We start from the raw sequence: 8,901 nt of genomic DNA, 5'->3' as shown, positions 1-8,901 counted from the left end.
TAATGTGAGGGATATAGTAGTAAGCTAATTGGAGGAAATTGGGGAGGGGATGTCAGAAGTACGATTTTTTGTTTACACAGAGAATGTTGCGGGCTTGGCACATGCTGATGTACGTGGCTGAAAGATTACGGGAGTTTCGGCGACACCTGCATGAAAGTAAAATAGAGGATTATACAGAGAAGTCGTTTGTTTTATATTGGAGTAGGTTCCAGTGACGGTGGGACCGGTGCAGAAGAGACGGACTAACGTCCCAGCGGGAAGGTATGTTGGTGCTGCATGCAAGGTAGTGGTGGGGTTGGAATTTTAATAACCAGGGGAATGGGAACCAGACTGCCAGATCACGGAGAACTCGCCTAGTGAGGCATTCCGGGTGGAACTGGGCGGAGTAATGGGAAAGCTCCGCCCACGTTAACGGGGCTACAATGCAGACCACACAACTGTCCGAAGGTTTTCGAGGAATAAATTAGCAGAGATTGCAAACTGTTGCAAGAAAAATAAAAGGTGATATAACTTTCCAGATTTTGACTGGAAATTCTATAAGTAGAGTTTGTCAGATGTGTTCTGGATAGTTTAGTTAATAACTGTAAGACCCAAACGTGAGGGGGTGCGAGAGAGAGAGAGAGAGAGAGAGAGAGAGAGAGAGAGAGAGAGAGAGAGAGAGAGAGAGAGAGAGAGAGAGAGAGAGAGAGAGAGAGAGAGAGAGACAGACAGACAGACAGACAGACAGACAGACAGAGATATGTTGTTTACATTGACGCGATCAAATGCCCGTGTATACTGAACCCTTGTGTTCCCTATCGCCCAATGAAAGCACCTCTGTCAACCTCGGAATTATACAGCCTGCGACTCGTTCCTCACAACTCAACATGGATGCAAACTCCCAAGAGTTTCATGATCAGAAGCGGACGACTGCTTAATTCAGAAACGCTTCTTCCCCTTACAATTACATTATTCCTCCGAACAGGGACAGGTCCTATCGATGGCCTGAATGCTTTTCTCTCTGGCTGATTGTCAGACCAAATCCAATTTAAAAAATACAAAGCTAACCCAAGGCCTGCGTCACCATTCAAATGTCGGAACTATGCAAACTTAAATCCTTCTTCTCCAGTTCCCGGTAACCCATCTTTCGAATATTTATCAATTTCCACTCGGCCTCCAGCTCCGTCAGGGGCAGAGATTTCCAGACATTCACCTGCCACTGAGAGCAGACATTTCCATTTACCCACCTTCTCAAAGATGGAGCATTTATTTGGTAATTATGTCGCTTTGTTAGTGACTGGCCCACGTGCGGAAACAATTTAGTATTACACGGAGAGCAGTACAGTGAGGGATCAGATCGTTCGGCCCATCGTGCCTTTGCTGGCCTTGTGGCCAGACCCACCCACCTGCTCATGATCCATATGCCTGCACTTGCTGTGTGCTCATGCCTCTAAGCCACCAATAAGGCATCTGCTTCCATCACCCGCCGAGGGACTATTGCTCCAGCTACAATCCAATCACAGTGATAAAACTTTATCCGGCACATCTCCTTTTCACTCCCTGCGCTCACCTAATATTTAGCACTGTCCTTGTCCAGAACCTGTCATAGGAACTGTTTGAGAAAGATCAGAACGGTAGTCCTCCTAAATTCTGGGTAGACAAACCCTAGCTGTGTCGGTTGCAGTTCGGACCCGGATTACTGTTCAGGCCCTGCATTGGAGTGAGTGTTCAGACCCAGTATGTGGGTTAGTATTCGTCCCCTGCATTTGCGTTAGTATTCTGACCTGACATTCGCGCTGTGTTCAGATTCTGCATGAGTATCGCCTTCATAAGAATACCATACTTCCGCCTGGTGAATCGTCTTGCAATGTCTATGAACAGTATTTTAAATCAGAACAAGAATCAGGCACACTTTCATTGGCATATGTCGTGAGATTTGCTAGTTTGCAGAAGCAATGCACTGCATTCGTTAATTATTTAAGAAAAAGTATAAAATATCATGAATATATAAATTAAGTGAAACAGGCTGGAGACCATATGCCCTCGAGACCATATGCCCTCTGCACTTTCCCCTCGAACTTTCGCTGCTCTCTCCTTTTCATCAGCTACAATTCCTTTGCCATTCAGGCCAATATGTCGGTCACAATCGAAACTTGGTCTACAGGGCGCCAGATGATATGACTGGACTGTAGTAAAAAGGAGTAAATCCATTCAGCTTTCATTTCATTTTGCTGAGCCGGTGTGCCGTGTCAATGGAACCATCAACAGCTTAACTCCTGCCGAAAACAACGATTCAGTTAGAAACATAGAAAGACAGAAAACATAGAGCTCAATACAGGCTCTTCGTCCCACGAAGCAGTGCCGAGCATGTTCCTATCTTAGAACGACCTAGGCTTTACCTTTGGCCCTCTATTTTTCTAAGCTCCATGCAGCCATCCAGGAGTCTGTTTAAAATCTCTATACCTTCCGCCTCCAACACCGCCGCCGGCAGCCCATTCCACGTACTCACCACTCTCTGCATAAAAAAAACTTACCCCTGACATTTCCTCGGTACCTACCTTCCAATCATCTTAAAACTGTGCCCTCTCGTGCTAACCATTTCAGCCCTGGGGAAAAGCAGCTGACTATCCACACGATCAATGCCTCTCATCACCTTGTACACCTCTATCAGGTCACCTCTCATCCTCCAACATTCCAAGGAGAAAACGCCAATTTCACTCTACCTATTCTCATAAGGCATGCTCCCCAATCCAGGCAATATACAAATACATCTCCTCTTCACCCTTTCTATGGTTTCCACGTCCTTATTGCAGTGAGGCGACCAGAACTGAGCACAGTACTACACGTGGGGTCTGACCAGGGTCCAATATAGCTGCAACATTACCTCTCGGCTCTTAAATTCAACCCCACGACTGATGAAGGCCAATGCACCCTACGCCTTCTCAACCACAGAGTCAACCTGCGCATCTGCTTTGAGCGTCCTATGGACTCGGACCCCAAGATCCCTCTGATCCTCCACGCAGCCAATAGTCTTACCATTAAAGCTACATTCGGACATCATATTTGACCTACCAAAATGAACCACTTCACAGTTATCTGTGCTGAACTCCATCTGCTACTTCACAGCCCTGTTTTGCAACCTATCAACGTCCCATTGTTACCTCTGACAGCCCTCCACACCATTCACAACACACCCAAGAGAGAGAGAGAGAAGGGGGTATTAGGGGGATATTTATACTTTGGTTAATGAGGAGCTTTCAAATCATCCTAGTAAAACGCTGTTCATTCTCCCCGGTTCCGTGGTACGAACAACTGCCACAAGTTCCGTTTCCCTTTCGTCGCACTGGATGACCAGGGCGTATTCTGTGCCTTGTCACGTCCTGAGCACTCCACGGAATTACCTCACCGCCTTCCTGGCCGTTAGTTCTCCCTGCAGATCCCATCCGCCGAAGCTGAGTTCGCAAGTCAGGACAGCCACGTCCCTACCTCACCGGGCATGTGACTGCTCTCACGTGGTGTCGCTGGACAGTGGAAGCGGTGCACCGCGTTCTGGCCAATGTCAGCTGCAGACAGCTCAGAGCCGCGGGTAAAAGCTGAGTGTCGGGAGTGAAGAGCCCCTGAAGCAGAGGTGTAACACCCCAATACATCCGAATAAAACAAGATCCTTATAACCTTCAGCCGGTCTTACCCGTAGCCCTCTATTTTTTCTAAGCTCCATTTACAGACCCAAAAGTCTCTGAAAAGACACTGTCGGATCATCCTCCACCACCACCACCTGCAGCCCATTTCACGCACTCCCCAATCTCTGAGTAAAAAAACTTACCCCTGACATCTCCGCTGTACCTACTCTCCAGCACCTTAAACCAGTCCTCGTGTGGCAGCCATTTCAGCCCTGGGCAAAAGCCTCTGACTATCCACACGATCAATGCCTCTCATCATCTTATACACTCCTATCAAGTCACCACTCATCCTCCATCACTCCAAGGAGTAAAAGCCGAGTTATTCTCATAATTCATTATTCTCATAATGTATGTATCCGAGATCCCAGCTCATCACCTTTGTTCCTGATGCTTCTTGCATTGAATTACACACACTTTAGCCCTTCTACATTACTACCTTTAGACCCTTTATTCTGCTTCTCTTTGCTGAATGCCTCTCTATTTGTTAGATTTGTCTTTACTCCATGAACTACACTTGCAGTACTCGCATGACCTTTATCCTCCTCCACCTCACTATCTGCTCTGACACTCTGGTTCTCCTCCCCCTGTAAGTCAAGTTCAAGCCCGCTCCTGTGCCTCCTAAACTTTTCCACTATGCTTCTAGCATCGAACTATCCGCAGCCCAGTCGAACATTAGTCGAACTGTGCTCAACCATTTGACAAAGGGCTAAACAACATCTAGCTGCGACAGCTCTCCAGTATCAGTTCTGGCTCTCCGAATATCAACCCCCTTCCGCTCCGGTTTAAACCCCCAACCCCATCCAGTACACCACAAGCAAACGTTCCCACTAGGGTATTAGACCCCTTCCAGTTAATCGCAAACCATCTCGTCTGCACCGGTCTCAAATTGCCAGGGGCAGTGTCCCGTCACCGGTCGCTCTCACTCTCTCTATAAGAAGAAAGGACACCGAATGATCATGGTGTTTAGAAAGGAGAATGTCTCTGACTGATTTATTTGAAGAAATGGCGTAAGACTCGCAGAAAGTTGGGAAGCAACTGTAAGAAATGCCTTGCATCAAATTTTATATTCCATTCTGTCATGGAGTCTGCTGAAAACAGAAATGGTTAAACATAACTTCATGCTATCTTTGCACACATCTGCAGGTGGGCGGCGACTGTCCAACCGGTTGAACCGGATTTCAGCAGAAAGGCCTCACCCTGTTCTGAGAAATGCCTACGTGGGGGAACCTGGCCAACATTCAGGGCTGCCGCTTGCAAAGAGATAAGGAGCTCTTGAGTTTCACGGAAAAGCAACCGGCGACGTCCTGCACTCAGTAAGATCTTCTGATTCGGAAACCCAGAGCAACACTCACAAAACTCTGAAGAAACACAGAACAGCACACAACAGTAAACAGACGACATTTTGGGCCGAGAACTTTCATCAGGAATTCACCTTATCCCTAACCCACAACTCCTAAACCAGCCAAATATTCCTCAGCTCATTGTTTGAAATGAAGGGCGAAGGCCATTACTTGGAAATATTTCCACAAGGAAATCGAACATTGTTAATATTTTTTCGGCTTTTCATTTCCAACCAGACTATAGCCTGCGGGTTGTATCAGTGATCAAGAATTCATTAGCTCAGTGATAAACTTCTTCTTGCCATGCTGGTGTTTGTATCCCTGAGGTTGTGTTCACATGCAGGAATTTTTCCACACTTTATATCAAGATTAGGAACTGTTCTAGAATCAGAAATAAACGTTTCATGCGAGGGCTGTACAGCCCTATCCTGCACGATTTTCAAAAATACGTTACTTCAGGTGAATACATCGATATATATCTGTTTCTTTTATTCTGTTCTGGTAGATTGTAATTGTTTGGATCCCATATCGGTGTCCGGTGGAAGTAAAGATTTTTTATGATTATATTGAAGGTCTGGATGATTGATAAACACCGGGGTGGAGAGCTATAAGACCCAACGACAGCGCAGCAGAAAGAGCCTGTTTGGTCCATTGAGTCTGCTCCGCCAGTATATCATGGCTGATTCAACATTTTATTTGAGGCCCAAACTCCTCCCTACTGCTCGCATCCCGTCAGTAAATTAGGATTAGTAAGTACTGATACTATGATAAGTGGCATTGTGGTTAATGAAGTAGGTTCCCAAAGCTTGCAGAGAGATTTAGGCCAGTTAGACGAGTGGGCTGAAAGATGGCAGATGGAGTTTAATGCTGATAAGTGTGAGTTGCTACATTTTGGTAGGAATAATCCAAATAGGACATATATGGTAAATAGTAGGGCATTGAGGAATACTGTAGAACTGAGTGATCTAGGAATAATGGGGCATAGTTCCCTAAAGGCAGAATCTCATGTGGATAGGGTGGTGATGAAAGCTTTAGGTATGCTGGCCTTATAAATCGCAGCAATGAGTATAGGAATTGGGATGTAATGTTACAATTCTACAAGGCATTGGTGTAAATTGGAATTTGGAGTAAGTTAGGTCTTTATTCTTTGGAGTGTAGAAAGTTGAGGGGGGTATTGATAAAGGTATTTAAAATTATGAGTTGACGTGGATAGGCTTTTTTTCCACTGAGAATCGGGGAGATTCAAAGAAGACGACATCAGTTTTGAAATAAGGGACAAAAGTTTAGGGGTAACAAGAGGGGCAACTTCTTTACTCAAAGAGTGGTAACCGTGTGTAACGAGTTTTCAGTAGAAGAGTTAGAGGCAGGTTCTATATTATCACTTGAATTAAAATTGTATAGGTATATGGACAGGAAAGGAATGGAAGGTTATGGGCTGAATGCAGGTCGGTGGGAGTAGGTGAGAGTAATCTTTCGGCACGGACTGAAAGGTCCGAGATGTCCTGTTTCCGTGCTGTGATTGTTACCTGGATATATGGTTAAATAAGTATTCATTGAGGGCCTCGCTCACTTCCACAGCCTCCAAGCACATCTTCCCACCTTTATCTCTAATCGGTCCTATCTTCACTCCTGTAAACCTTTGGTTCTTCACATAATTGATGAATGCCTTGGGGTTTATATTTACCCTACTCCCCAAGGCCTTCTCATGCCCCTTGTTCCTCTCCTCAGCTCCTTCTTAAGCTCCTTTCCAGCTACCCTATATTCCTCAATAGAGTCATCTGATCCTTGATTCCTAAACCTCACGTATGCTGCCTTCTTCCATCTGAGTAGATTCTACACCTCAATTGTCACCTGTGGTTCCTTCACCCTATCATTCTTTATCTTCCTCACTGGGACAGGTTTATACTTAACATCCTGCACGAGATCTCTAAACATCGACCACATTTCCATAGTACATATCCCTGCAAATAAAAATCATCCTAATTCACAGCCGCAAGTACTAGATTTATAGCCTCATAATTTGCCCTTCCCCAAATAAAAATGTTCCTGTCCTGTTTGATTCTATCCTTTTCCATTATAATGCTAAAGGCCAGGGAACGGTGATGACTGTCCCACAGATGCTCACCCACCTAGAGATCTGTGACCTGATCCGGTTCGTAGATCTAGTATGGCATTACGCTACGTTGCCCTGTCAACATACTGTGACAGGAATCCATCCTGGACACACTTAACAAACTCTGCTCCGTCAAAATCATTGGAACTAATCAGATGCCAATCAATAATAAGTAATTTAAAGTCACCCATGATAACCACCCTGTTATTTTCGCACCTTTCCAAAATCTGCCTCCCAATCTGCTCCTCGGTATCTCTGCCGCTACCAGCGGGCCTGTAGAATACCCCCAGTCGTGTAACTGCTCCCGTCCGGTTCCTGATTTCACCCAGACTGACTAAAAAGAGGATCCTTTTACATAACCCACCCTTTCTATAGCTGTGATAGTATCCCTGACCAGTAATGCCACCCGTCTTCCCCTTCCCTCCCCCCATCCCTTTGAAAGCACTGAAATCCAGGAATATTGAGAATCCATTCCTGTCCAGTTGCCAGCCAAGTCTCCGTAATGGCCACTACATCATAATTCCATGTATGTATCCAAGCTCTCAGTTCATCACCTTTGTTCCTGATGCTTCTTGCACACTTTAGCCCTTCTACATTACTACCTTTACACCCTTTATTCAGCTTCTCTTTGCTCAAAGCCTCTCTATATTTTAGATCTGACTTTACTCCATGCACTATACTTGCAGTACTCGCATGACCTGAATCCTCCTGCACCTCACTATCTGCTGTAACGCTCCTGTTCCCCTCCCCCTTCAAATCTAGTTCAAGCCCGCTCCTGTGTCTCCTAAACGTTTCCACTATGCTTCTAGCATCGAACTATCCGCAGCCCAGTAGAACATTAGTCGAACTGTGCTCAACCATTTGACAAAGGGCTAAACAACATCTAGCTGCGACAGCTCTCCAGTATCAGTTCTGGCTCTCCGAATATCAACCCCCTTCTACTCCGGTTTAAACCCCCAACCCCATCCAGTACACCACAATCAAACGTTCCCACTAGGGTATTAGACCCCTTCCAGTTAATCGCAAACCATCTCGTCTGCACCGGTCTCAAATTGCCAGGGGCAGTGTCCCGTCACCGGTCGCTCTCACTCTCTCTATAAGAAGAAAGGACACCGAATGATCATGGTGTTTAGAAAAGAGAATGTCTCTGACTGATTTATTTGAAGAAATGGCGTAAGACTCGCAGAAAGTTGGGAAGCAACTGTAAGAATTGCCTTGCATCAAATTTTATATTCCATTGTGTCATGGAGTCTGCTGAAAACAGAAATGGTTAAACATAACATCATGCTATCTTTGCACACATCTGCAGGTGGGCGGCGACTGTCCAACCGGTTGAACCTGATTTCAGCAGAAAGGCCTCACCCTGTCCTGAGAAATGCGTACGTGGGGGAACTTGGCCAACATCCAGGGCCGCAGCTTGCACAGAGACTAGGAGCTCTGAGTTTGGCAGAAACGCACCCGGCGACGTCCTACACTTAGGAAGATCTTCTGATTCGGAAACCCCGAGCAACACACACAAAACTCTGAAGAAGCACAGAACAGCACAAAGCAGTAAACAGTTGACATTTCGGGCCGTGAACTTTCTTCAGGAATTAACCTTATCCCTAACCCACAACTCCTAAACCAGCCAAATATTCCTCGGCTCATTGTTTGAAATGAAGGGCGAAGGCTATTACTTGGAAATATACCCACAAGGAAATCGAACATCGTTAATATTTTTTTCGGCTTCTCATTTCCAACCAGACTATAGCCTGCGGGTTGCATCAGTGATCAAGAATTCATTAGCTCA

At 45.7% G+C, this 8,901-nt stretch overlaps 1 long non-coding RNA gene across 1 annotated transcript; it reads left to right on the top strand.

Moving 5' to 3' along the window:
• Positions 1-4,703: 4,703 nt before the first annotated feature.
• LOC132387923 (uncharacterized) lies at positions 4,704-8,496 on the top strand. The gene is made up of 3 exons (XR_009510092.1): positions 4,704-5,458; positions 5,572-5,748; positions 8,422-8,496. It is a non-coding gene; the product is annotated as an uncharacterized LOC132387923 (long non-coding RNA).
• Positions 8,497-8,901: the final 405 nt, after the last annotated feature.

The sequence above is a fragment of the Hypanus sabinus genome, unplaced genomic scaffold (assembly GCF_030144855.1).
Source record: "Hypanus sabinus isolate sHypSab1 unplaced genomic scaffold, sHypSab1.hap1 scaffold_236, whole genome shotgun sequence".
Lineage (NCBI taxonomy): Eukaryota > Metazoa > Chordata > Chondrichthyes > Myliobatiformes > Dasyatidae > Hypanus > Hypanus sabinus.
The sequence above is the reverse complement of the archived record's forward strand: the minus strand, read 5'-3'. Positions and strand labels throughout refer to the sequence as shown.